Here is a 25,976-nt window from a genome sequence, read left to right as displayed (position 1 = left end):
TTGGGATACTTACCGGTGATGACCGTAGTTTGAGGAGTTCATGTATTCACCATGTGTTAATGCTTTGTTCTGGTTCTCTACTAAAAGGAGGCCTTAATATCCCTTAGTTTCCGTAAGGACCCCGCTGCCATGGGAGGGTAGGACAAAAGATGTCATGCAAGTTCTTTTCCATAAGCATGTATGACTATGTTCGGAATACATGCCTACATTATATCAATGAACTGAAGCTAGTTCTGTGTCACCCTAGGTTATGACTGTTACATGATGAACCGCATCCGGCATAATTGTCCATCACCGATCCATTGCCTACGAGCTTTCCATATATTGTTCTTCGCTTATTTACTTTCCCGTTGCTATTGCTATCATCACTACAAAATACCAAAAACATTGCTTTTACTACTTTTACCTTTTGTTACCGTTATCACTACTATCATATTACTTTGCTACTAAATACTTTGCTGCAGATATTAAGTTTCTAGGTGTGGTTGAATTGACAACTCAGCTGCTAGTACTTGAGAATATTCATTGGCTCCCCTTGTGTCGAATCAATAATTTTGGGTTGAATACTATACCCTCAAAAACTGTTGCGATCCTCTATACTTGTGGGTTATCAAGACTATTTTCTGGCGCCGTTGCCGAGGAGCATAGCTCTATTCTTTGAGTAACTTGGGATATATATCTGCTTATCCTTATGAAGAACTTGAGAGATCCAAAAACCAAGATCTATCCCTCAACTACGAGGGAAGGTAAGGAACTGCCATCTAGCTCTGCACTTGATTCACCTTCTGTTTTGAGTAAGCTTGCGACACCTACACCTGCTTCTGCTATTCGTTCTGATATGTCGCATGATATTGACGATGCCACTTCTGCTATGCATGATACTTATGATGAAACTACCTCTATGCCTGATACAACTTGCTAGGGCTAGAGAGATAGAAAATATTGAATCTGATGATACTAATGAAAGTGATGATGAAGAACCACTTGCCATTCCTAAGGGTTATGTTTTTGATCAAGATGCTTCTTTAGCCATTTTAGCTTGCAGAAATAGAACTCAACTTAAAAGATTATTAGCTAAATGGAGTAAGCAATCTCTAAATGCTAGAATCAAACATGACCCTGCTTTTGCTATTTCACCTATATTTGTTACTGATAAGGATTATGAATTCTTTGTTGATCCTGATATAATTACTTTGGTTGAATCTGATCCTTTTCATGGTTATGAATCTGAAACTGTTGTGGCAGATCTCACTAAATTAAATGATATAGCCACCCTGTTCACTAAAGATGAGAGAACTTGCTACTTTTATATCCTTAAAATATTCCCGTTCTCATTAAAGGGTGATGCTAAGATATGGTTTAATTCTCTTGATTCTGGTTGTGTGCGTAGTCCCCAGGATATGATTTATTACTTCTCTGCTAAATATTTCCCTGCTCATAAGGAACAAGCTGCTTTAAGGGATATATATAATTTCATGCAAATTGAAGAAGAGAGTCTACCACAAGCTTGAGGGAGGCTTCTCCAATTACTTAATGCTTTGCCTGATCATCCTCTTAAGAAAAATGAAATACTTGATATCTTTTATAATGGACTAACCGATGCCTCCAGAGATTACCTGGATAGTTGTGCTGGTTCTTTTTTCAGGGAAAGAACACCGGATGAAGCTGAAATTCTATTGAATAATATGTTGACAAATGAAAATAAGTGGACACCTCTGGAGCCAATTCCTGAGCCTATTCCTAAACCAACTCCGAAGAAGAGGGGTATTCTATTTCTCAGTCCCGAAGATATGCAAGAGGCAAAGAAATCTATGAAAGAAAAGGGTATTAAAGCTGAAGATGTTAAGAATTTACCTCCTATTGAAGAAATACATGGTCTTAATTTACTACCTATTGAAGAAACATATAATCCAAATCCTTTACCTATTGAAGAAACTCATGGTCTTGATAACCTGACACAGGTAGTAAAGGTAAATTCTCTCTATATATATGATAAAGCTGTAATCCCATTTACTAAAATTGCTAGCCCATGCTTAGATGAGTTTGATAAAGTTATGGCTAAGCAAGAAGAGTTTAATGCTTATTTTGGTAGACAACTGAAATATAATTCAAATATGCTTGGACACCTGTGATTATATGGCTAATGTCAAAGGTGAACTTAAACATATTAGTAAACATGCTTCTATTGTTACCACTCAAGTAGAACAAGTACTTAAAGCTCAAAATGATTTGCTCAATGAATTGAATAGTAAAGATAATGATTGTGTTGTTAGAGTTATGACTAGAGGTGGTAGAATGACTCAGGAACCTTTGTATCCCGAAGGCCATCCTAAGAGAATTGAGCAAGATTCTCAGAGAAATAATATAGATGCACCTAGATCTTCTAAAAAGAAGAAAAAGAAAAGTGATAAGACTTTGGATGCTTCTAGTGATCCTATTGTTGAAACACCTGAGAATCCAAATGATATTTCTATTTCTGATGCTGAAACAAAACCTGGTAATGAAACTGAAACTAGTGATAATGTCAATAATAATGTTCATGATGATGCTCAACCTAGTAATGATAATGACATAGAAATTGAACATGCTGTTAATCTTGATAACCCACAATCAAAGAATCAACGTTATGATAAGAAAGACTTTGTTTCTAGGAAACACGGTAAAGAAAGAGAGCCTTGGGTTCACAAACCCATGCCTTTTCCTCCCAAACCATCCAAGAAAAAGGATGATGAGGATTTTGAGCGCTTTGCTGAAATGATTAGACCTATCTTTTTGCGTATGCGATTAACTGATATGCTTAAAACCAATCCTTATGCTAAGTATATGAAAGATATTATTACAAATAAAAGAAAGATACCAGAAGCTGAAATTTCCACCATGCTTGATAATTATACTTTTAAGGGTGGAATACCAAAGAAACTTGGAGATCTAGGAGTACCCACTATACCATGCTCCATTAAAAGAAACTATGTTAAAACTGCTTTATGTGATCTTGGAACGGTGTTAGTGTTATGCCTTTCTCTTTATATCGTAGACTTGATTTGAATAAGTTGACACCTACTAAAATATCTTTGCAAATGGCTGATAAATCAACTACTATACCTGTCGGTATTTGTGAGGATGTGCCTGTTGTAGTTGCAAATGTTACTATTTTAACGGACTTTGTTATACTTGATATTCCCGAGGATGATAGTATGTCTATTATTCTTGGAAGACCCTTTTTGAATACTACAGGGGCTGTTATTGATTGCACTAAAGGCAATGTCACTTTTCATGTTAATGGTAATGAGCATACAGTACACTTTCCAAGGAAACAACCTCAAGTTCATAGTATCAATTCTATTGGAAAAATTCCATCGATTATATTTGGAGGTTTTGAATTTCCTCTTCCTACTATCAAGAAGAAATATGATATTCTTATTATTGGGGATGTGCATATCCCCGTTGAGGTAACATAGTGTTATTCGAAATTTCTCCGGTTCCATGTTATTCGGAATGAGTTCGTTAACAAGACTTGATCAGCCTTGTTAGTGGATTCCTTTTGATGACCATGAGATGGATGAAACTAGAAGGCACAACCTTCTATATCCCACTTTTACTTTTTGTTACTTATATTAAATAAAATAAAAACAATTATTTGTCTATCTGTTATCTGATTATCCGTGCAATATAAGAATACCTCGAAAATAAAAGTTCTCCAAATGCCCTGAAAATTAAATATAATTTTTATAGAATATTTGAGGATTTATGGTACTGAGAACACACCAGGGTGGCCAACCACCTGCCCACAAGGGTGGAGGGCGCACCCACCCCTCTAGGGCGCGCACCCCTACCTCATGGGCCCACGGTGGCCCTCCGCCACTTATTCCTGCACCCATACACTCCTTCTTCCTCCCCCAAACACGAATAACCAGCTCAAACCCGAGTCCAAGCTCGTTTTGCTGCCATTTTCGATCTCCTTGCTCAAAGCACCTCTCACAAAACTGCTTGGGGAGATTGTTCCTTGGTATGTGACTCCCCCATTGGTCCAATTAGTTTTTTTTCTAGTGCTTTATTCATTGCAAATTTTTGCTGCTTAGGTGACCCTGTTCTTGAGCTTGCATGTAAAATTTATATGGTCAAAAGTAGTTTTGATGCATGATATAGGCCCTAGGCACTTGTAGGAGTAGTTGCTATCAATATTATTGAGTTTGGTTTACTTTTATTTCAAAGTTACTAAAAAATTTCAGAATTTTTCAGAGGAAGAAAAATGCTTAGGAAAATGTTCCAAGATGGTTCTTCAAGGAAGCAAGGACCCGGGCTTGCAATGCGTGATGCTGATGAAGAGCCACCAAGAGATGCTCCAGTGCGTCCTTGTGAGTGGCCTTCTGAAAATTTTATGGATCGAGCGGGAATAAAAGAAGAATTCAACGCATATTTGTGTAACGCTGATCTCGTGACCTTCGAGGAAGAGAAGTGCAGTCAGTATCATAATCTCACTAGTTCCTTTGTGAGGAGGTTTGAATTTTCAACTTCACGTAATTCTCCAACTGTCCTGTTTGATCTTTATGATAAATCTTATACCATGGACTTAGAAGATTTTACCGCTGCATGCTAACTTCCACAATGGGGTAGTATAAGGGATCCTCACAAATCTGAATTTAGAGATTTTCTTGCTAATATAACTGTGGGAGAATCTAGAGATATTACACAAGCTACCATAGGGAGCATTCACTTTCCAGCTATACATTATTTTTCTCTCTTCATAGGTAGATGCATAAATGGTAAATATGAGGTATATCACATGTGTGTCCCTGACCTAAGTATTCTTAGGAGTGCTGTGTTAGGAGACAAATCTTATAATTTGGGAGCCATCGTTGCACGTAGGTTGCATCTTAATAGATTTAATGGAGATTTCTTTGGTGGAATTTATGCAACCCGCGTAGCTAATTTTCTTGGTATAGATGTACGCGAAGATGATATTGAATTACCTCCTGCCTATCTAGATTTTAATGCTATGGTGGGAGTCCTGGATTAGGGGGTCTCCGGACAGCCGGACTATATCCTTTGGCTGGACTGTTGGACTATGAAGATACAAGATTGAAGACTTCGTCCCATGTCCGGATGGGACTCTACTTGGCATGGAAGGCAAGCTAGGCAATATGAATATGTATATCTCCTCCTTTGTAACCGACCTTGTGTAACCCTAGCCCCCTCCGGTGTCTATATAAACCGGAGGGTTTTAGTCCGTAGGACAACATACAATCATACCATAGGCTAGATTCTAGGGTTTAGCCTCTTTGATCTCGTGGTAGATCAACTCTTGTACTACTCATATTATCAAGAATAATCAAGTAGGACGTAGGGTTTTACCTCCATTAAGAGGGCCCGAACCTAGGTAAAACATCGTGTCCCCTGCCTCCTATTACCATCCGCCTTAGACGCACAGTTCGGGACCCCCTACCCGAGATTCGCCGGTTTTGACACCGACATTGGTGCTTTCATTGAGAGTTCCTCTATGTCGTCGCCGTTAGGCTTGATGGCTCCTTCGATCATCGATAGCGATGCAGTCCAGGGTGAGACTTTTATCCCCGGACAGGTCTTTGTATTCGGCGGCTTCGCACTGTGGGCCAACTCGCTTGGCCATCTGGAGCAGATCGAGAGTTACGCCCCTGGCCATCAGGTCAGGTTTGGAAGCTTAAACTACACAGCCGATATCCGCGGAGACTTGATCTTCGACGGATTCGAGCCCCTACCTAGTGTGCCACATGGCCACGATGAGCATGATTTAGCTCTGCCATCGGACGGTGTCCAGGAGATCGCGTCGGCAACCACTCTGACCCTCAATTCGGAGCCAATTGCGCCTTCCATGGGCGGGTGGATAGACCCCTCCACGAAGGTCACACTCTCATCGGTGATCGAGCCAAATATCGACCTTACCCTTCACGAGAGTCGTGATACCACTCTGCCGGATCCTTCCCCGGCCGCGGACTCCGAACTGCCTGCACCCGTGCCTATCGAATCTGATTGGGCGCTGATCATGGAGTTTACCTCTGCGGATATCTTTCAGCACTCTCCCTTCGGCGACATACTGAACTCATTAAGGTCTCTCTCCTTGTCAGGAGAGTCCTGGCCGAGCTATGTCCGGCAGAATTGGGGTGCGGATGACGGAGAAATTCGCCGCCCACCCACCACCCACTTAGTAGACACTGTCGATGATTGGACCGACATGCTCGACCTCGACTCCGAAGACATCGACGGTATGGACGACGATGCAGGAGACGAACAGGAACCACTGCCCACAGGGCACTGGACGCCCACCTCATCATATGGCGTATACATGGTGGACATACCCAAAGAAGACGACGACGAGGAACGGAAGGACGCAATGAAGGGTTGTTCCCTCGAGAAGCAGTCAAAGCAGCGGCGTAAGCACCGCTCCAAATCCCCCCTCGGTAGAAGCAACGGTCACATAGACCCGGTGATAGAGCAGGGTGAACCATCACCCGACCAGGGCAACACGGAGAATCAAACCGAACAACCCGACTCCGTCGAAGATAACAGTCCGGACGACATCACACCGGAGAGGCGCCCGGAGCAACAGAACGCCCATCAAAGGCTTGTTTCCACTGTGAGGAGTCTGAAAAAGCAGAAGCAAAGGTTCAAGGCTACGCAAGACACACTCGGAATCAGATGGAGTGAAGTACTCAACACTGCAGCAAAGTACGGCAGTAATCGCCACACCAAGAGCTACTCGAAGCGAAAGTTGCTACCTGAATTCGACGAGGTGGCCTTAGATCCCCCGCAATTAGAAAATAAAATGGCCATCCGGTCGGATAGACGACCTCACGGCCAATATAGAGTGGCAAATGACGCCACACATAAGCCAGTACGCGATCCACGCGAGGGCTTGCATCAAAAGGACGGTGCAACCAGATTCATATACGAGCCATGCAAGCGCGCTCCAGTATGCAATACAACACAACAAACATCCGAACACCACAGTACACCCAAATACAGGGGTGCCGCACACCCCCTATGTTTCACCGATGAGGTGCTGGACCATGAATTTCCACAGGGATTCAAACCCGTAAACATAGAGGCGTACGACAGAACAACAGACCCTGGGGTCTGGATTGAGGACTATATCCTCCATATCCACATGGCTCGAGGAGACGATCTCCATGCCATCAAGTACTTACCCCTCAAGCTCAAAGGGCCAGCTCGGCATTGGCTTAAAAGCCTCCCCGAAAACTCCATTGGAAGCTGGGAAGAGCTTGAAGACGCCTTTCGGGCAAATTTTCAAGGGACCTATGTCCGACCACCGGATGCAGACGATTTAAGTCATATAACTCAACAACCCGGAGAGTCAGCCCAAAAGCTTTGGAACAGGTTCCTCACTAAGAAGAACCAAATAGTAGACTGTCCAGATGCCGAAGCCTTAGAAGCTTTCAAGCACAGCATTCGAGATGAATGGCTCGCCAGACACCTCGGCCAAGAAAAGCCGAGAACAATGGCAGCATTAACAGGCCTCATGACCCACTTTTGCGCGGGCGAGGACAGCTGGTTAGCCTGATGCAGCACCAGCGACCCAAGTACATCCGAAGTCAGGGACGGAAACGGGAAATCACGATGCAGCAAAAACAAGCGCCGGAATAAAGAATACAACCCAAAGAGCACATCGGTAAACGCCGAATTCAGAAGCTCTCGGCCAGGTCAACAAAAGCCGCCCTCCAAAGGCAACAGAGACGAACTGTCCAGCCTAAACAAGATTCTGGACCAAATATGTCAGATCCATAGTACCCCCGACAAACCTGCAAATCATACCCATAGAGAATGTTGGGTCTTCAAGCAGTCTGGCAAGCTCAATGCCGAAAATAAGGGGCAGGATACACCAAGCGAAGACGAGGACGAGCCTCGCAAGCAAAGCACTGGGGAACGGAAGAAATTCCCACCTGAAGTTAAAACAGTCAACGTGTTACACATAATAAAGGGGATAAACATAGCGGCACTCCCAGAGACACATGCCCCAGGGCCTATCACCGCGGAATTCTACCACTAGTCATCCCAACCGATCACTTTTGACCATCAGGATTACTCAGCAAGTGTCCGGCGTGCAGGATGGGCCGCCTTGGTGTTAGACCCAATAATTGACGGATACCACTTCACATGAGTTTTGATGGACGGCGGCAGCAGTTTAAATCTGATATATCAGGACACAGTACGCAACATGGGGATAGACCCAGCAAAAATTAGCCATAGCAATACTACCTTTAAAGGAGTAACGCCAGGCCCAGAAGCCCATTGCACGGGCTCCCTGCTACTAGAGGTTATATTCGGCTTCCCCGATAACTTCCGCAGTGAAAAATTAACCATTCACATCGCTCCGTTCCAAAGCGGCTATCAAGCACTACTCGGACGCGATGCTTTTGCCCGCTTTAACGCAATACCGCATTACGCATCCCTCATGCTTAAGATGCCCGGTCCACGCGGCATCATTATAGTAAATGGAAATATTGAGCGCTCCTTGTGCACAGAAGACCGTGCGGCTGCCTCGGTAGCCGCACACTAAACGGCCTCACTAACTAAAGCATCTGACAGGTCGTTAAGACCACGGACACGGTTGGACGAGTCCGGCGCAGTTATATGTAATTGATACAGGTTTGATGGCTATACCCCTATTACAATACTAGGGGCTCAACGCGCGCAAACAAGTGGCAATTACGCTCAACTTTACTCATCTTGAACTGTACATATTTTCTTTAGTACAACCTACCTTTTTGCACGACAACTTTTGGAATAAGTTCCTCTCTTTTACAAATGACCATCGTGCTACAACGGAGACACAGGCGCAGACATGCAGCAAGGACCCGTTCCAAGGATTCTTTTTAGATTAAGACCCTGCGTAAACCTTTTTTACTGTCTCTTGTTGATACACATCCCCCGGATTCTCAGTACAATTGAGAAGGATGCTGGCGTATTGACATGTGGCCATGTCAGAATATTGCGTGTACCTGGACACCAGGGGCTTATTACAAAGGGCAGTGTCTAGGCCCGGTTCACACCATAAAGACCGAATACCTTAGGGAGTGTTCAGCGTTGTGAGTTTGGCCTTATATGCATCAGCTCCGAATCATGTCTCTGGTCAAATGTTGGGTTTGCCCGGCTCCTGTGTTTTGCTGCCTTACGTTCCGCTCTATCGGCTAAGGCGGCACCAGGAGAACTACTGCGATTGTGCCCTGGTTCATCCGGACGAGCACCTCAGTAGAGAAAGACGAAAACTGACTGTCATGATGTTGCATGAGACTGGTCAACCACTCGATGACCTACCGGAATCTTCGGGATTCCTCCGCCTTAACGAAGGGCCATTTCCCGGCCAGGCATGTACGCACCCCGAATTCGGATGAGTGCGGAGCCACCAGGGGCTATATAGTAGCCCCACTGTCAAACTCCTCTGGCTAAGTGAAGTGTTAAAGCATTATAGTCCGGTTGCCTAGTTCGCTGCGCTATCACCTCCTTAATGGACTAAGACATTGGATCAAGTGTGAACATGCGTCTTCTGTGAACACCCCCGCATTATATGCGTGGGGGCTGAAGCCGACGACTGCAATCTTTCAGGTTATATACATATATACATAAACAGCCGCACATGAGGCATCATAATACTTTCGGAAAAGTATAAATACAGCTTTGATAAACTTAATAAAACATTGTTTTACAATGGGAATACATGTCATTCAAACATAATATTCTTCGAGCATTGGACCTCTATCGAACGAGCGCCTTCAAGAACTTCTTCAAAATAGTGCTCGGCAGCCACTCGGCCTATCGCCGAGCCCTGCGCCGCGATAGTGGTGGCATCCATCTCCGCCCAGTATGTTTTGACACGGGCAAGGGCCATCCGCGAGCCTTCTATGCACGCCGACCTCTTCATCGCATTAATACGCGGCACCGCTCCAAGGAACTGCTGCACCAAACTAAAATGGTTGTTCGTCTTTGGCCTTTCCGGCCACAGATGATCCACAACAGACCTCATGGCGAGTCCAGACAATCTATTCAACTCGGCCCATTCGGCAAGCCGATCAGTAAATGGAAGCGGACGCTCTGGAACATTAAACTATGACTAGAATAGCTTGTCCACTTCACGATCTGTATGATCTCGGAAGTATTTGGCCGCATCGACAGCACTCGCCGCCAAATCCAGATATGCGTCCGCCGAACTCCACAACCGGTCCAGAGGGGCATACTGAGGATCTGCAAACTTCCTCCGCAGCATGATGGGTTTCCCAGCCGCGATATCCCTGGCTTGACGCAGCTCCTCCTTCTTCGCTCTCATCGTAGAGCGGGTGTCTTGGGTCACCATCGTGGCCTTTTCCAGGCCCGTCGCCTTCGCCAGTTTTCTTCTTCAAGAAGCTGGCAACGGTCGGCAGTGTCTTTTAACTTTACAGCCATCTTGGCCATTTTCTCTTTGCTCTCGCAATGCGCGGCCTTTTCAGCTCTTAACTCTTCGGTCGCCTTTAAAGCGGCCACATTACTACTCCTTGCTTGCTCCTTGGCTCGGGCAAGCTCCGCCCTAAGGGCCTCCATGGTGGCAGCTCCATCTGCAGTCACAACATATTAAAGATACTGGCATCATGCTGCTCTTATTATGTGACGATCACCAGAAAAATCACTCACCCTATGCCTCGTCAAGCCGCTTGTTGACAAGCACAATGTCGGCATCTGCCCCATCCAGTTGCCGCTTTAGTCCGGCAAACCCATTAGTCCGGCTAGCCACCGGAGCTTCAACCACCTGCACATAAAGGCGGTCTGGTCATTACCTAGGACTATGATCCTCTGTTCTCCGCCATTCTCGACGACAGCAAGTCTCAGGGGCTACTATCTACACAGGGCACACCTTAAAATGTCCGGTACTGTCAAAAATGTACATCATTTCACGTACCTCAAAACCCGTCAGTAGACTCATAAAGGCTTCATGCAACCCGCTTTTGGCGGACGAAATCCTTTCAATCACCATACCCATCAATGTACGGTGCTCTTCTGAGATAGTCGCTCGCTCTAACAGATCCCTCAGTACGTTCGACCGCATACCAGACAGTGCCGGACTCTTTCGGTGGCTCTCTTCAAGAGCCGGATACTGAGGACTTCGGGTGGCCATACGATTGTCTTCTGGCCTCGCCGGGTCTGGAGAGACCCTCCGCAACGACACTTCAAGGTCACACGCTTCTTGAGCTGGGGAGTCCGGGGGAGGCGTTTCGCTCTCCATCATCTCCGGAAGAAGATCCACCGAAGACGAGCTCTGCTGGGAAGGGCTAAGATCCGAACTGCAAGATAAATGCTTCGGTTATTTCCCTCAGAAGTAAGGTAGGATATCTTCACTATTTCTTGATTACTTACAGCTCATTAGAGGTCTGATCCCCGCCCGGACATTGTGCGGCAAGAGCACCCTCCGAGCAGGACCCTCCGGTGGAGATTTCTTCTCCCGTTTGGAAGCCTTGGTTTCCGGATCTTCACTTGTAGTCCTCTTCCTTCCCCGGGGCGAGAGAACGTCAGATTCTTCCCCTGGGTTGTCCTCTCTCACGGAGACGCTCATTCCCTCGGTTGGAATAGGTAGCGGTGGAGGCCCGCTTTTGCCTCTTTATTCCCCCCTTCATCTTCCTTTGAGGGTACTAGGCAAGGTGCTGGCTCGAGCATCTTTTCCAGCACCAGATTGTCCAAGCCTTCAGGAAGGGGGGCCAAACACCGGATCATCTTCGCCTTTGTTATCTAGTCCTGGTCAAAGAGCGATTCTTCAGAACAATGTCATGATAAAAAAAGAGATAGTGTGTTCGGCCATGGGATTACTTACTTGGGCCGCGGTGCAGTTGCTACTCAGGCCCACGTCCTCGGTAGTGTCCGGACACTCTATTTGGGGTCCGAAGAACGATTTATACATCTCCTCGTGCGTCAGGCCGAGGAAAGTCTGAATAGTGTGCGGTCCTTCCGGGTTGAATTCCCACATGCGGAGGGGCCGGCGTTTGCAAGGCTGGACTCGACAAACCAGCATGACTTGCATTACCATAACCAGACTGAAATCTCCCTCGAAGAGATCTTGGATGTGGCTCTGAAGTATGGGCACTTCCTTGGTCGGGCCCCAGCTCAGCCCCCTGCTGATCCATGACATCAGTTGGGGTGGAGGGCCCGAGCGGAAGGTAGGGCGGCTACCCACTTGGCACTTCGGGGAGCTGTGACGTAAAACCACTCCCGTTGCCACAATCCGGACACCTCTGGAAAGGAGCCCTTCGGCCATGGAGCGCCAACAATTTTGCTTATTAGAGCACCTCTTCACGCTGCGTACTGCCCCTCGACCGTCTTCGGCTTCACGTCAAAGGTCTTGAGCCACAGGCTGAAGTGAGGGGTAATGCGGAGGAAGGCCTCACAAACGACAATAAATGATGAGATGTGAAGGAGGGAATCCGGGGCTAGGTCGTGAAAATCCAGCCCGTAATAGAACATAAGACCCCTGAGAAAGGGATCCAGAGCAAGGCCTAGTCCTCGGAGGAAGTGGGAGACGAACACAACGCTCTCATTGGGTTCGGGAGTAGGGATGACCTTCCCTCGGGTGGGCAGCCTATGCGAAATTTCGGCGGTCAGGTATCTGGCCTCCCTCAACTTCTTGATATCCTCCTCCGTGACGGAGGAAGGCATCCACCATCCTTGAAGGCTGGATCCGGACATGATTGAAGGTCCGAAGCACCTAACCTAGGCTTTGGGTGTTAGAACTCGAGGCGGGGGAAGGATTCGACTGAGCACGGGAGGGAAGAAGTAAACGCCTTGTCCCTTTATAAAGAGGGTGAATATCAAGCGTCCTCCTCGTGGCTATTTGGGACTTGCCTAAAATCTAGGAGTCCTAGGCATGGTTGGGTTACCCACGTCCGTATTAATGAGGATCCCGTAATAAGGGGGACACAATCTCTACATTGACAAGACGTGTCAAGAAACCGCCTTGCGTTATGTACGGGGCTGGTTAAGAAAAAACGGTTCGAATAATTACCGAGCCATGGCATGATGTCATGTTGCCGAAACATGTCAGCAGATTGGATTCGTGGAAATATTATTCCCTCTACGGTGGTATGTGGAACTTATTTTGCAGGGTCGGACACTATCCTTGTATTCAAAACTCTTATGTGGTGTATTCGGAGGAGGAACCCGCCTTGCAATGCCGAAGACAACACTGCGCGTCGGACTCATCGCCACTGAAGCCTGGTTCAGGGGCTACTGAGGGAGTCCTGGATTAGGGGGTCTCCGGACAGCCGGACTGTTGGACAATGAAGATACAATATTGAAGACTTCGTCTCGTGTCCGCATGGGACTCTACTTGGCGTGGAAGGCAAGCTAGGCAATACGGATATGTATATCTCCTCCTTTGTAACCGATCGTGTGTAACCCTAGCCCACTCCGGTGTCTATATAAACTGGAGGGTTTTAGTCCGTAGGACAACATACAATCATACCATAGGCTAGCTTCTAGGGTTTAGCCTCTTCGATCTCGTGGTAGATCAACTCTTGTACTACTCATATTATCAAGAATAATCAAGCAGGACGTAGGGTTTTACCTCCATTAAGAGTGCCCGAACCTGGGTAAAACATCGTGTCCCCTTCGTCCTGTTACCATCCGCCTTAGACGCACAGTTCGGGACCCCCTACCCGAGATCCGCCGGTTTTGACACCGACAACTATGGTTCACCACCAGTTTGTCGAGAGGAACGAATCACCTCTCCAGTATCGACTAATCTTTGACAGACGCCGTGTTGTCCGTATTACTCTCCCTGCACCTACTTTCTTTGATTATCAAGCAAGAGGAGGATATACTATTACCAGAGAGGAGGCAGATGAGTACGAGAGGAGAGAGGAGGCCGCTCGTCACCATGCTGCAGCTCAGCAGGCGATAGCTGCTGCATCACAGTACGACCCCAGTTACTATTATGGATATCAGCCAGGCGAGCCATGGCCATAGACCAACTTAGGCCAAAAGCCTAACTTGGGGGAGTACGTATTTCTCACCGACATTACATTTATGCCCACACACTCATTGCTAAATGTCGGTGCTCATACTTTTTCATTGTATCATCCATGCTAGTTTACTTTCCTTTTTATGATTTCTTCTTGTGTGTTTAATAAACCTTAAGAAAAACCAAAAAAATTAGTTGTAGCTTTTAATTAATTTACTTTCCATGATTGTAGTAGTAATTAAAAAGAAACCCAAAAAGATTTCTTGTTCTTCTTTTGCTTGTTGGGAGATTTCCCGTGTAAATAGTTTTATTTCTTTTCTTTGGGGGTTGATAGCAGAAGACCATAATTAAATTGTTGAAGTGGCTCTTATATGCATTATTGTTAATCTGACAAAAGAGCCCATATTGCCTTGTGTTCTCCTGTTTATTGAATGCCTGTGGATTCCAGCTTAGTCCAATGCACGTGCACTATTATTATTATTCACATTGTTCGGTCGTGCAAGTGAAGGGAAATTATGACGATATATAATGGATTTATTGAGATGAGAAAAGCTGGTATGAACTCGACCTCTTTTGTTTTTGTAAATATGATTAGTTCATCGTTCTTGATTCAGCCTATAATGAATAAACATGTTTGCAATGACAACTAGAGATCATAGTTTCTTGTGCCATGCTTGATTAGCTATGAGTTATAATGGTTTACCTTGCGTGCCAACATGCTATTAAAATGGTTATGATGTGGTATGATAGGGTGGTATCCTCCTCTGAATGATTGAAGTGACTTGACTTGGCACATTTCCACGCATGTAGTTGAAACAAAATCAACATAGCCTTCACGATATTTATGTTCATGGTGGATTATATCCTACTCATGCTTGCATTCAGTCTTGATTAATTTTAATGCATGTTCATGATTGTTGTCGCTCTCTAGCTGGTCGCTTCCCAGACTTTTGCTAGCCTTCACCTGTACTAAGCGGGAATACTGCTTGTGCATCCAATCCCTTAAACCCCAAAGTTATTCCACATGAGTCCACTATACCTACCTATATACGGTATCTACCTGGTCGCTTCCCGGAAGTTCGTATTTTATTCATTCATTTGTATCTAAATTCCCTCAAGTATCTTCATTTGTTCTTCCCGGTGCTTCTTTATCTTTTCTTCAATCGTTTTCAATTCTTACGGTGGTTCTTCAAAGATTTTTCTTCCTTCGTTTGTCATATCAATTGATTCGTTCTTCACAACTCCCACCGGTGGTTCGTTGAAGACCTTCCCAAGTTGAGCAATATCTCTCTTCAATCTTGTTTCATCGAGAATAAGTAGTATGCCTAATCCATTGCTTGTTGTCAATTTAATTGGTGAAGGATAAACTTAATGTAATTCTTATTCTTGTTTCATAGAGTGAATTCAATTCCTTATTCCATAGGTTCATCAAAATTCTTGAATTCGTTTGTTCATCTTTTCTTCCAGAGTTCCAAGTTCCACTTTATCTCGTCGCAAAGATCCATCTAAATCATCGAAAGGCTTCAACCTTATTCTTTTCATTCTTCATTTCGTTTGATCATTCTTTTATTACCAGAGTTCTTCATGGAGGCTCTACATGATGGGTCATCAAGGATTTAATTCCTTCTCGAAGCATTCATCAAGATTCTTTTCAAAGGAGCTCAAGTATTCTTCTTCTTCTTCCAATCCGGAGTGAAATTGTTCTACCTTGTCTTTTGAGGTGGTAGTATATCATTCTTCATTCACAAAAATGAGCTATTTAAACCCATCAATCTCTTCATTGGAGTTATCTTGGGTTATATTTCACCTAAAGCTTTCCCTAAGGATTGTTGCTAATTAGGGTGCTTATAAATGACCCAAGTTCTTTTATCCCCCGGTGATTTAGTTTCTCGTCTCCTTGTTGATATCAATCCAATCAATTGTTTTTCGTTAGTGACAAAATTTCACCTCATAGTTTTGAGATGTTCTTCATAAGCCCACTACAAGCTTACTCTTTTCGTTGTTGGTTTTCCAACAACTACGTTCGACCCTTCTCCTAAAGATGCTTTCAAGCTCATTCGAGATAGAAGATATTGTTTTTTTCTCCTCCGTTCATTCCATTCCATTCTCTCTTTTCTTCCGGAGGCATTGTGATGTTGCTCTCTTCAACCCATCTTCTTGTTTTGTCAGGACCTTGTTCTTTTCATGCTTATCCATTTAACCGGAGTGTTGTGTCCGCTACTCAAGTTCTTTTCAACTTTTACAAGTCTTTCATCTCTTTTCAACCGAGTGCTATCCGAATTTGTTCTTCCTTGTTCCTCTTTTCTAACGGAGTGCTTTCAACTTTGTTCATCTCCGTTGTATTCTTTCTATCAAGTTGTTCAACCTGTCAAGGTTCTTTGGTTTCGCTCGTTTGTCAAAGAAACAACTTAGTTTTACCTCTTCTCTTTCTCTTCCGTTTTCCCTCTGGTGCCATTCTAGATCTCGGGACGAGATCCTCTCGTAGTGGTGGAGTGTTGTAACGCCCGGAGACCGTTGTGCCAGGTGTCTTCCAGTTATTTGCTGTTGTTGCCTTGTCATTTGCTTTCGTGTCATGCATTTCATACCTTGTCATCATGTGCATCGCATTTGCATACACGTTCGTCTCATGCACCCGAGCATTTTCCCTGTTGTCCGTTTTGCATTCCGACGCTCCTATGTCCTCCAGTGTTCCCTTTTACCTCTTTTCGTGTGTGGGTGTTAAACGTTCTTGGATTGGACTGAGACTTGCCAAGCGGCATTGTTTTACTACCGGTAGAGCGCCTGTCAAGTTTCGTGCCATTTGGACTTTGTTTGATACTCCAACGGTTAACCGAGGAACCGTATAGGCCTCGTGTGTGTTGCAGCCCAACACCTCTCCAAACTGGCCCAAAACCCACCTAAAACCCCTCCATCATCTCGGTTGTTCGATCACGATCGCGTGGCCGAAAACCGCACCTCATTTGGACTCTCCTAGCTCCCTCTACCTATATATATGTGATCCCCTCCAAAAATTCGCGGTTGAAACCCTAACTTCGTCCTCCTCGCGCCGCCGGACGAAATCCCCACCGCGCCCGGACATGTCCAGCCGCCGCTCCGGCGAATCCTGCACTGCCACCTCACCACCGCCGCCCTCTCTCTCCTCCTACCGCTCCATGCCCGCCGGGCCCAGATCGGGCCCGCGGGGCCCATCTCCGCCGCCACCAGATCCCGTCGCCGCCCGAGGCGAACGCGCCCGCGCCGCCGTTCGGCTCCGGCGCCCCCACCGAGCCGCTTCAGCCCCGCCACCGCGCTGTGCTCGCCGAGTCGCCGCCTGCCTCCATCGCCGGAGAGCGCCGCCTCCTCGGCCCCGCCACGCCGCGCCGCCACTGCAGGGCACCGCCGCCGCCACCGACTCCGGCCCCCACCGCCTCCTCCTCGTCACTGGCGTGCAATTTCCACCGACTCCGACCACCGCGTTCGTCTTCTCCGCCGAGGATCCGGTGAACTCCGTTTTGCATGCAGCCGGATCCAGATCTGGACAAACCCTAATTGGTTGACTTTTTCTCCTAAGTCCTCAGTATTTTTGGTCATTTTCATCATGTCATAACTCTGCATTCGTGGCTCCGTTTTGGGCGTGTAGCATATGGACTTGTTCGTATCGATGAGTACTTCATTTCATCTCATTGCACCATGTTCATTTGAGCTAATCTTGATGCCATAAATGCTGTTGCAAGAGTGCTAGTTTATATTAGTGTCAGGTTCTTATCAGCAATTGGACATTTTTCATGTTTGCCATGATTGATGTGTGCCTCCTATGAACTTGAGCCCTACATGTGTTTTGAAGTATGCCAGCCATCTTTACAGGGGTGTATGCCATGTATATTTTGTGATCTTTGTGGTGACTAGAACAAGCATGCAAAGTAGCTCTTGTGATGTTGCTGATTTCAGGGACTTAGAATTTCACAAAGTCCTTTTCCTGCTGATATTTTTATGCCATGTATCATTATTGCTACAGAGTGATCCATGCCTCTTTTGAGCATGATCAGTAAGGATGTTTTCTAGATATTGTTGTGCTCTATCCATCCATGTCTTTGTTTGCATTTATGGAGCACCCTAGCTTGAGTCAATCGAGCTCTACTTTTTCTATAAAATGTTCCTGGCAGAATGTTTACGTGTTAAGCATTTTTGCCGAGCTTGTTGTAGTTGATCCATGCATGCTACGAGTTGGTTCTTGCCATGTTTAGCTTCTATGCCATGTTTACTTGCTGGATGTATGCTTATTTTGTCATCCATGCCTTGTGGTGAGTGCATCGAGCTCGTAAACATGCCTACTTAAGCATTTTTGCTGAATCTGTAAATGAAACTTGCTATGTTCACATGGTTGTCGTTGTATTTGCTGATCCCTTTTGGCTTATGGTCAGTAAGGGATTTTTGTTGTATAATTTGAGTAGCTTCATGCCGTGCCTTGCTTTGCCATGATATGTTCCTATAGCATGTTGTTATCGTGCGCTAAACATTGCTTCGCAATGTTAATTGCTGCCATGTGGTTAATTTCCCTAAGTCTGTAACCTGATATCTTTTGCACTTTTGCCATGCTTGTTTGAACCTTCTATTGTTTGATTTAACCGTAGCTCAATGTTCATCTTTTGTCAAGCATCTTGAGTGGATCCCTGCCATGTGTTTTGTTGCTATGTTAGAGTGTAGTAGCTTGTTGTTCTTGATGCATTTAGATGGTCTCGTGCAGTTAATCGCAGACCGGTGCCATATTTGCTTTGCTTGTCATTTGCAAACCGTGCATCCGATTCCGGTGATCTTTATATCGATTTCGACCGAAATCATCTCCTCTTTCCAGTGGCACCCTTGGTTTTCCATGTTGAGGCCAGGGTCAATCTTTCCCTTCCGAAGCATGCATATGCATCGCATACCACATCCCGCATATCATGCCATGTTTTGCATCATGTTGCTTGTGCATTGCACCGTGGTTGATTGTTGTTTCCTTTGCTTGTGTTATTGTCTTGGGTAGAGCCGGGAGACGAGTTCGTGTTCGAGGATCCCGTTGAGTACATTTACGAGGAACAAGCTTTCGTCTTCTCGGAGAACTTTGCAGGCAAGATGACCATACCCTCGAGATCACTTCTATCTTTGCTTGGTAGATGCTCGCTCTTTTGCTATGCCTATGCTACGATACCTACCACTTGCTTATCATGCCTCCCATATTGCCATGTCAAACCTCTAACCCACCTTGTCCTAGCAAACCGTTGTTTGGCTATGTTACCGCTTTAGTCAGCCCTTCTTATAGCGTTGCTAGTTGCAGGTGAAGATGGAGTTTGTTCCTTGTTGGAACATGGATATTTGTTGGGATATCACAATATCTCTTATTTAATTAATGCATATATATACTTGGTAAAGGGTGGAAGGCTTATCCTTATGCCTGGTGTTTTGTTCCACTCTTGCCACCCTAGTTTCCGTCATACCGGTGTTATGTTCCTTCAATTTGCGTTCCTTACACGGTTGGGTTATAATGGGAACCCCTTGACAGTTCGCCTTGAATAAAACTCCTCCAGCAAGGCCCAACATTGGTTTTACCATTTGCCACCTAGCATTTTCTTCCCTTGGGTCGGCCAACCCAAGGGTCATCCTTATTTGAACCCCCCCCCCCCCCGGGCCAGTGCTCCTCTGAGTGTTGGTCCAACTTGTCAGCCGCCGGTGGCCACCAGGGGCAACTCTGGGTTGGCCTACCGGAAGTTTGGACAATCTGGTGTGCCCTGAGAACGAGATATGTGCAGCTCCTATCGGGATTTGTCGGCACATCCGGGTGGCTTTGCTGGTCTTGTTTTACCATTGTCGAAATGTCTTGTACCCGGGATTCCGAGTCTGATCGGGCCGTCCAGGGAGAAGGAATATCCTTCGTTGACCGTGAGAGCTTGTGATGGGCTAAGTTGGGACACCCCTGCAGGGATTTTAACTTTTGAAAGCCGTGCCCGCAGTTATGGGCATATGGGAATTTGTTAATGTCCAGTTGTAGAAACCTGAAACTTATCTTAATTAAAATGCATCAACCGCGTGTGTAGCCGTGATGGTCTCTTCTCGGCGGGGTCCGGGAAGTGAACAAGGTGTGGGAGTCATGCTTGAACGTAGGTTGCTCTAGGATCACTTCTTGATCATAGATTCTCGACCGTGCCTTGCCTTCTCTTCTCGCTCTCATTTGCGTATGTTAGCCACCCTATATGCTAGTGCTTGCTGCAGCTCCACCTCATAGCTTTTCCCTACCCATAAGCTTATATAGTCTTGATCGCGAGGGTGTGAAATTGCTGAGTCCTCGTGACTCACAGATTACTTCCAAAACCAGTTTGCAGGTGCCGATGAAACCATGCAGGTGACGCAACCTAGCTCAAGGAGGAGCTCGATGAAGACCGTGTTTGTTATGTTGTTCCATTTCTAGTTGATCAGTAGTGGAGCCCAGTTGGGACGATCGGGGATCTATAGCATTAGGGGTAGTCTTCTTTATTTTGGTTCCGTAGTCGGACCTTGATTGTATCTATTGATGTAATGTTATATTCATGTATTGTGTGAAGTGGCGATTGTAAGCCAACCCTGTATCTCTTTCTTATTCAGTACATGGGATGTGTAAAGATTACCCCTCTTGCGACATTGCCTTCAATGCGGTTATGCCTCTAAGTCGTGCTCCGACACATGGGAGATATAGCCGCATCGAGGGTGTTACAGTGTTGTCATCCGAGTTTTATTATTATGGCTCGCTAGTTGATTATGATATTGATATGAGTAAACTTGAGACCTATGCGTTATTACAAATGTGGTTAGTTATAATCTTTGTTGAAAACTTGAATGCTGGCTTTACATATTTACAACAACAAGAGCAAACAAAGTTTGTAAAAGTATTTCTTTATCACTTTCAGTTTGTCAACTGAATTGCTTGAGGACAAGCAAAGGTTTAAGCTTGGGGGAGTTGATACATCTCCAACGTATCTACTAATCCAAACACTTTTGCCCTTGTTTTGGACTCCAACTTGCCTGATTTGAATGGAACTAACCTGGACTGACGCTGTTTTCAGCAAAATTACCATGGTGTTATTTATGTGCAGGAGCAAACGTTCTCGGAATGACCTGAAACTTCACGGAGACACTTTTCAGAAAATAAGAAAAATACCTGCCAAAGATGAAGGCCAGGGGCCACCACCTTGCCCCGAGGGTGGGGGCACGCCTGCCCCCCTAGGGCGCGCCCCCCTACCTCGTGGGCCCCCTGTTGCCTCTCCGACTCCAACTCCACCTCCATACATTGAGTTTCGGGGACAAAAAAATCAGAGAGAAGAAATCATCGCATTTTACGATACGGAGCCACTGCCAAGCCCTAAAATCTCTCGGGAGGGCTGATCTGGAGTCCGTTCGGGGCTCCAGAGAGGGGAATCCGTCGCCATCGTCATCATCAACCATCCTCCATCACCAATTTCATGATGCTCACCGCCGTGCGTGAGTAATTCCATTGTAGGCTCGATGGACGGTGATGGGTTGGATGGGATCTATCATGTAATCGAGTTAGTTTTGTTAGGGTTTGATCCCTAGTGTCCACTATGTTCTGAGATTGATGTTGCTATGACTTTGCTATGCTTAATGCTTGTCACTAGGGCCCGAGTGCCATGATTTCAGATCTGAACCTATTATGTTTTCATCAATATATGAGTGTTCTTGATCCTATCTTGCAAGTCTATAGTCACCTATTATGTGTTATGATCCGTTAACCCCGAAGTGACAATAATCGGGATACTTACCCGTGATGACCGTAGTTTGAGGAGTTCATGTATTCACCATGTGTTAATGCTTTGTTCCGGTTCTCTATTAAAAGGAGGCCTTAATATCTCTTAGTTTCCGTAAGGACCCCGCTGCCACGGGAGGGTAGGACAAAAGATCTCATGCAAGTTCTTTTCCATAAGCACGTATGACTATGTTCGGAATACATGCCTACATTATATCAATGAACCGGAGCTAGTTCTGTGTCACCCTAGGTTATGACTGTTACATGATGAACCGCATCCGGCATAATTCTCCATTGCCTACGAGCTTTCCATATATTGTTCTTCGCTTATTTACTTTCCCGTTTCTATTGCTATCATCACTACAAAATACCAAAAACATTGCTTTTACTACTGTTACCTTTTGTTACCGTTATCACTACTATCATATTACTTTGCTACTAAATACTTTTCTGCAGATATTAAGTTTTTAGGTGTGGTTGAATTGACAACTCAGCTGCTAATACTTGAGAATATTCTTTGGCTCCCCTTGTGTCGAATCAATAAATTTGGGTTGAATACTCTACCCTCGAAAACTGTTGCGATCCCCTATACTTGTGGGTTATCAAGGGGCGCCTCTCTCTCCTTAAGCTGCGGGAGTGGAGGAGAAGAAGGCCAAGGCCAAGGACGTGAAGCGCAAAGAGGCAGTAGTGCTCGCAGCGGAGCCCCCCACCAAGCGAGGCAGAGATCAGCCCGAGTCATCCAAGAACGGCCGTCCGTTCTGCGCCTTCCACAACCTGAACACCCACAACACCAGCGACTGTCAAGAGCTCAAAGCCATACGGGAAGGACGCTTTGGTCGACACCCCGAGCGCAACGACCGGGGCTACGGCCGTGGAGGAGGATGCGTCGGCGGACGCTGGGACGACCGTGCCCCGCGCCAGGAGTGGCGTGACTAGCCTCGTGAGGACCGCTGGCAGGACCTCACGAGGGCGCCTGGAGGGACCGGCCTCGTGAGGATCGCCCCCAGGGCAACGCCTGTCTTCCCCCATTGCCGCCACCGAGAAGGAACGACCACCACCACCAGGACAAGGGGGCTGGGGGCTTCCAGGAGCCACGTGCGATCGCTTGCATCTTGGGCGGTGCTCAGGCCCCCGCCTCTTAGCGCATATTCAAACAGTTCGCTCGCGAGGTGAACACGGTGCTCCCCAAGCTCGAGGCTACGCGCCCGCTCAGGTGGTCCCAATGTGCCATCACCTTTGACTTGGCAGATCAGCTCAAGACTGCTGGCACCCTGCCTATGCTGTGTTCCCCAGCCATCAGCAATGTGCAGGTCACCAAGACTCTCATCGACGGCGGCGCAGGGCTCAACGTCCTGTCCGTCGACATGTTCGACAACCTCCAGGTGCCATATGAAGAGCTCCAACCCACCAAGCCTTTCTTAGGAGTGACTGACGGTTCCACCACACCGATAGAGCAAGTCCGCCTGCTTGTCACCTTCGGGGAGCGCAGGAACTACCGCACCGAGCTCATTGACTTCGACGTCGCGCACATCCGCCTGCTGTACAATGCCATCCTCGGGTATCCAGCCCTGGCCAAGTTCATGGCAGTCACTCACCACGGCTACAACGTTCTCGAGATGCCAGGAAGCGGGGGAATCATCACGGTCCCATGTGAAGAAAGGGATGCGGTGTGCTCCCTTGAGCGCGCCTTCCAAGCCGCAGCAATCGACAAGCCTGACAGCAGCAGTGAAGGTCCTCCAGAGACCATCCCCAAGAAGAAGCTGCCGTGCCGCACAGGACCCCAAGAAGATGGCGTCACATCAGGAGCCTCGTCAGGATCAGCACCCGCTCCAGGGGCTCCTCCCTCCGACGCATAGGAAAGCGCACTCGGCGCCCGCCTGAGGCAGGACTTGGGGGCTCTCTCCTGGAGAGCCTCAGACCTTGCCAACCTAATGAGGGAGGTGCTTGGGCACCACTTGGAAGCGTGCTTCACGGCACACTTTCCTCAGGAGAGCACAGGGCAAGGAGTGCCCACCACCCATGAGTTCATCACCAAGACCACCCAGGAACTGCAAAAAGCAAGAGCCATGCGCGGCCACAGCCACTCACAAGGCGCGGCCCCCCATCCAGGCAAGGATGTCGGGCTGCGCGTCTGCATCGACATCCCAGGGCTCAACAGGGCCGCATCTCAGGAGCGCTTATGGCCTTCAAGTGTGGGTCGTTGCGAGGGCCCACCACACAACTACGTTCGCATGCCCTTCGGCTTGCCGAGCATGGCGTCGGCTTACCAACGCAACCTGTGGCGTGTACTGGTGGCTCAGGAGGCCAGGTACCACGCCGTCCTAGAAGAGATGGAGACGGTCTTCAGGAAACCTCCTGAGCCCCCAGAGCCTCCTGAGGCTTAGGGTCCCGGTGGCTCATGAGGAGCCATTCCTTCAACGCGTGGCTTCAGCTGCACCAACTCTACTTCATCTATAGGACCAGGTGACATCTTCCAAGTTCATTTAAGCTGGGAGCGCCCCTCGGGCTGCATTATTCCCAGGCCACATGGGTCCGTCCCTGTGGCATGTATCCCTTTTGCTTATGTCTTTAGCTTACCTTGTTGGGGGCGCCCCTCGGGCTGCATCATCCCCACGCCGCTCGGGCTGGACCCGGTGGCATGTATCTTCCTGCATTTACCTAAGTCGGTCTACTCTTCATGCTTAACCTGCCAACTGCTATCGCCTGCTCGATCACCGCCTGCCACGGGTCCATTCACCCTATGCAATTCTCTTGCACGTTAAAAGGGGGGCTCCTGAGCATCGCAACTCAGGAGCTCTTACTAGCTCTCCAGCCCTCACCCCCTGGCCTTGACCACGGCATCACGACCTGGCATAAAAGTGGCGGCTGAGCTCGCTCGAGGGCTGGGACCTGAGGACATAGAGTGCTTGCATCTAACCGCCTTGCAGGGACATACAGTCACCAAGACTCAAGACCAGGCGCAACCCGCCTTGAGGTAGGACCTCGTGAGTCCCGCGCTGGCTCACGAGTGCCCAGATACACCTCGCAGCCCTCCCGCGCAAGCCACGTGTCAGGGCAGGGCTGTACACGCCCCGGGGGCTCCACCCGGAGGGGGGCCCCCATCCCACGCCCAAGTGGAAGATCCATGCTCCGCACTGGTTGTCGACACTGCCGAGGAGCGGCTATGCCCGTGCATAAGCGGAAGCACTATGCTCCGCGCTGGTGATAAACAACTGAGGGCGACCCCACGGTCGTACCAACCTCAGGGAACCCAGAGCTCAACGCCCAGCCTCACCACGACGCCTTCCCTCGAGAGAGTTGTGCGAGGGGGCTGGGCACGGGGACTGCGCTCGGGTCATGCCCAAGAGCATGCCACCCAACCAGGTCCCCCAGACCTGGGCGTCGCGCGCCCCTCCCGTGGCCTCGGCGAGGGAAGGTATGGAAATTGTTTGAACATCAAGGGGGACTCCTGAGCATCGCGACTCAGGAGCCTAACTGGTCACATAGCCCCTCACTCCTTGGTCCGTCCTAGTCTCCGGTCGGCCCAATGGCGGTTGAGGTACGCGCGGGGCCGGGCTCTGCCGACGTAGAACATTAATCTATCCTCACGAACTCTCCCTATATGTTTTTCGCACGTTAAGGGGGACTCCTGAGCATCGTGACTCAGGAGTCTAACTGGTCACGTAGCCCCTCACTCCTTGGACCGTCCTGGTCTCCGGTCGGCCCAATGGCGGTTGAGGTATGCGCGGGGTCGGGCTCTTCCGACGCAGAACAAAGCAAATAGGAAGGGAAATGCAAAATCTCGAAGCAAATATTACAAGCATATTGTTCTCACAATACCAAATGAAAAGTCTAAACGCCTCCACGAGGCTTGATGTATGACGCGGGAATGAAACGAGAAGAATAGCCGTAGGTCACCCCTGGATGTCGCCGTCGCCTGCGGAAGGTGATCCCCCGTGGGCGACAATGTTCTCACCTTCACCACTAGCCGCAGGATCCGCGGCGTCGCAAAACAGAGGATCGGAGACAAAGTCACGGAACTTCCCCAGCAAAGCCTCCACTTGACCTTCAACAGCTGCGGCGGCGGCTTCGCAGAGATCTTCAGCCACAGGCTCCAGCAGCTCGTCAATGCAGGCGTTGGGATCATGGAGGTGCAGATGGCTGAGGACGCGAGTCAGTGCGGCTGAAGACAGAACGTGAGCTTCTGCCTCCGCCATGGGACCGAGGCCCTCAACGACCTCCTCAAGCGCCTTCACCACGAGAGGAAGCAGCTGGGCG

This window comes from Triticum urartu, chromosome 1 (assembly GCF_003073215.2).
Source record: "Triticum urartu cultivar G1812 chromosome 1, Tu2.1, whole genome shotgun sequence".
NCBI lineage: Eukaryota > Viridiplantae > Streptophyta > Magnoliopsida > Poales > Poaceae > Triticum > Triticum urartu.
This window is presented reverse-complemented; position numbering follows the sequence as displayed.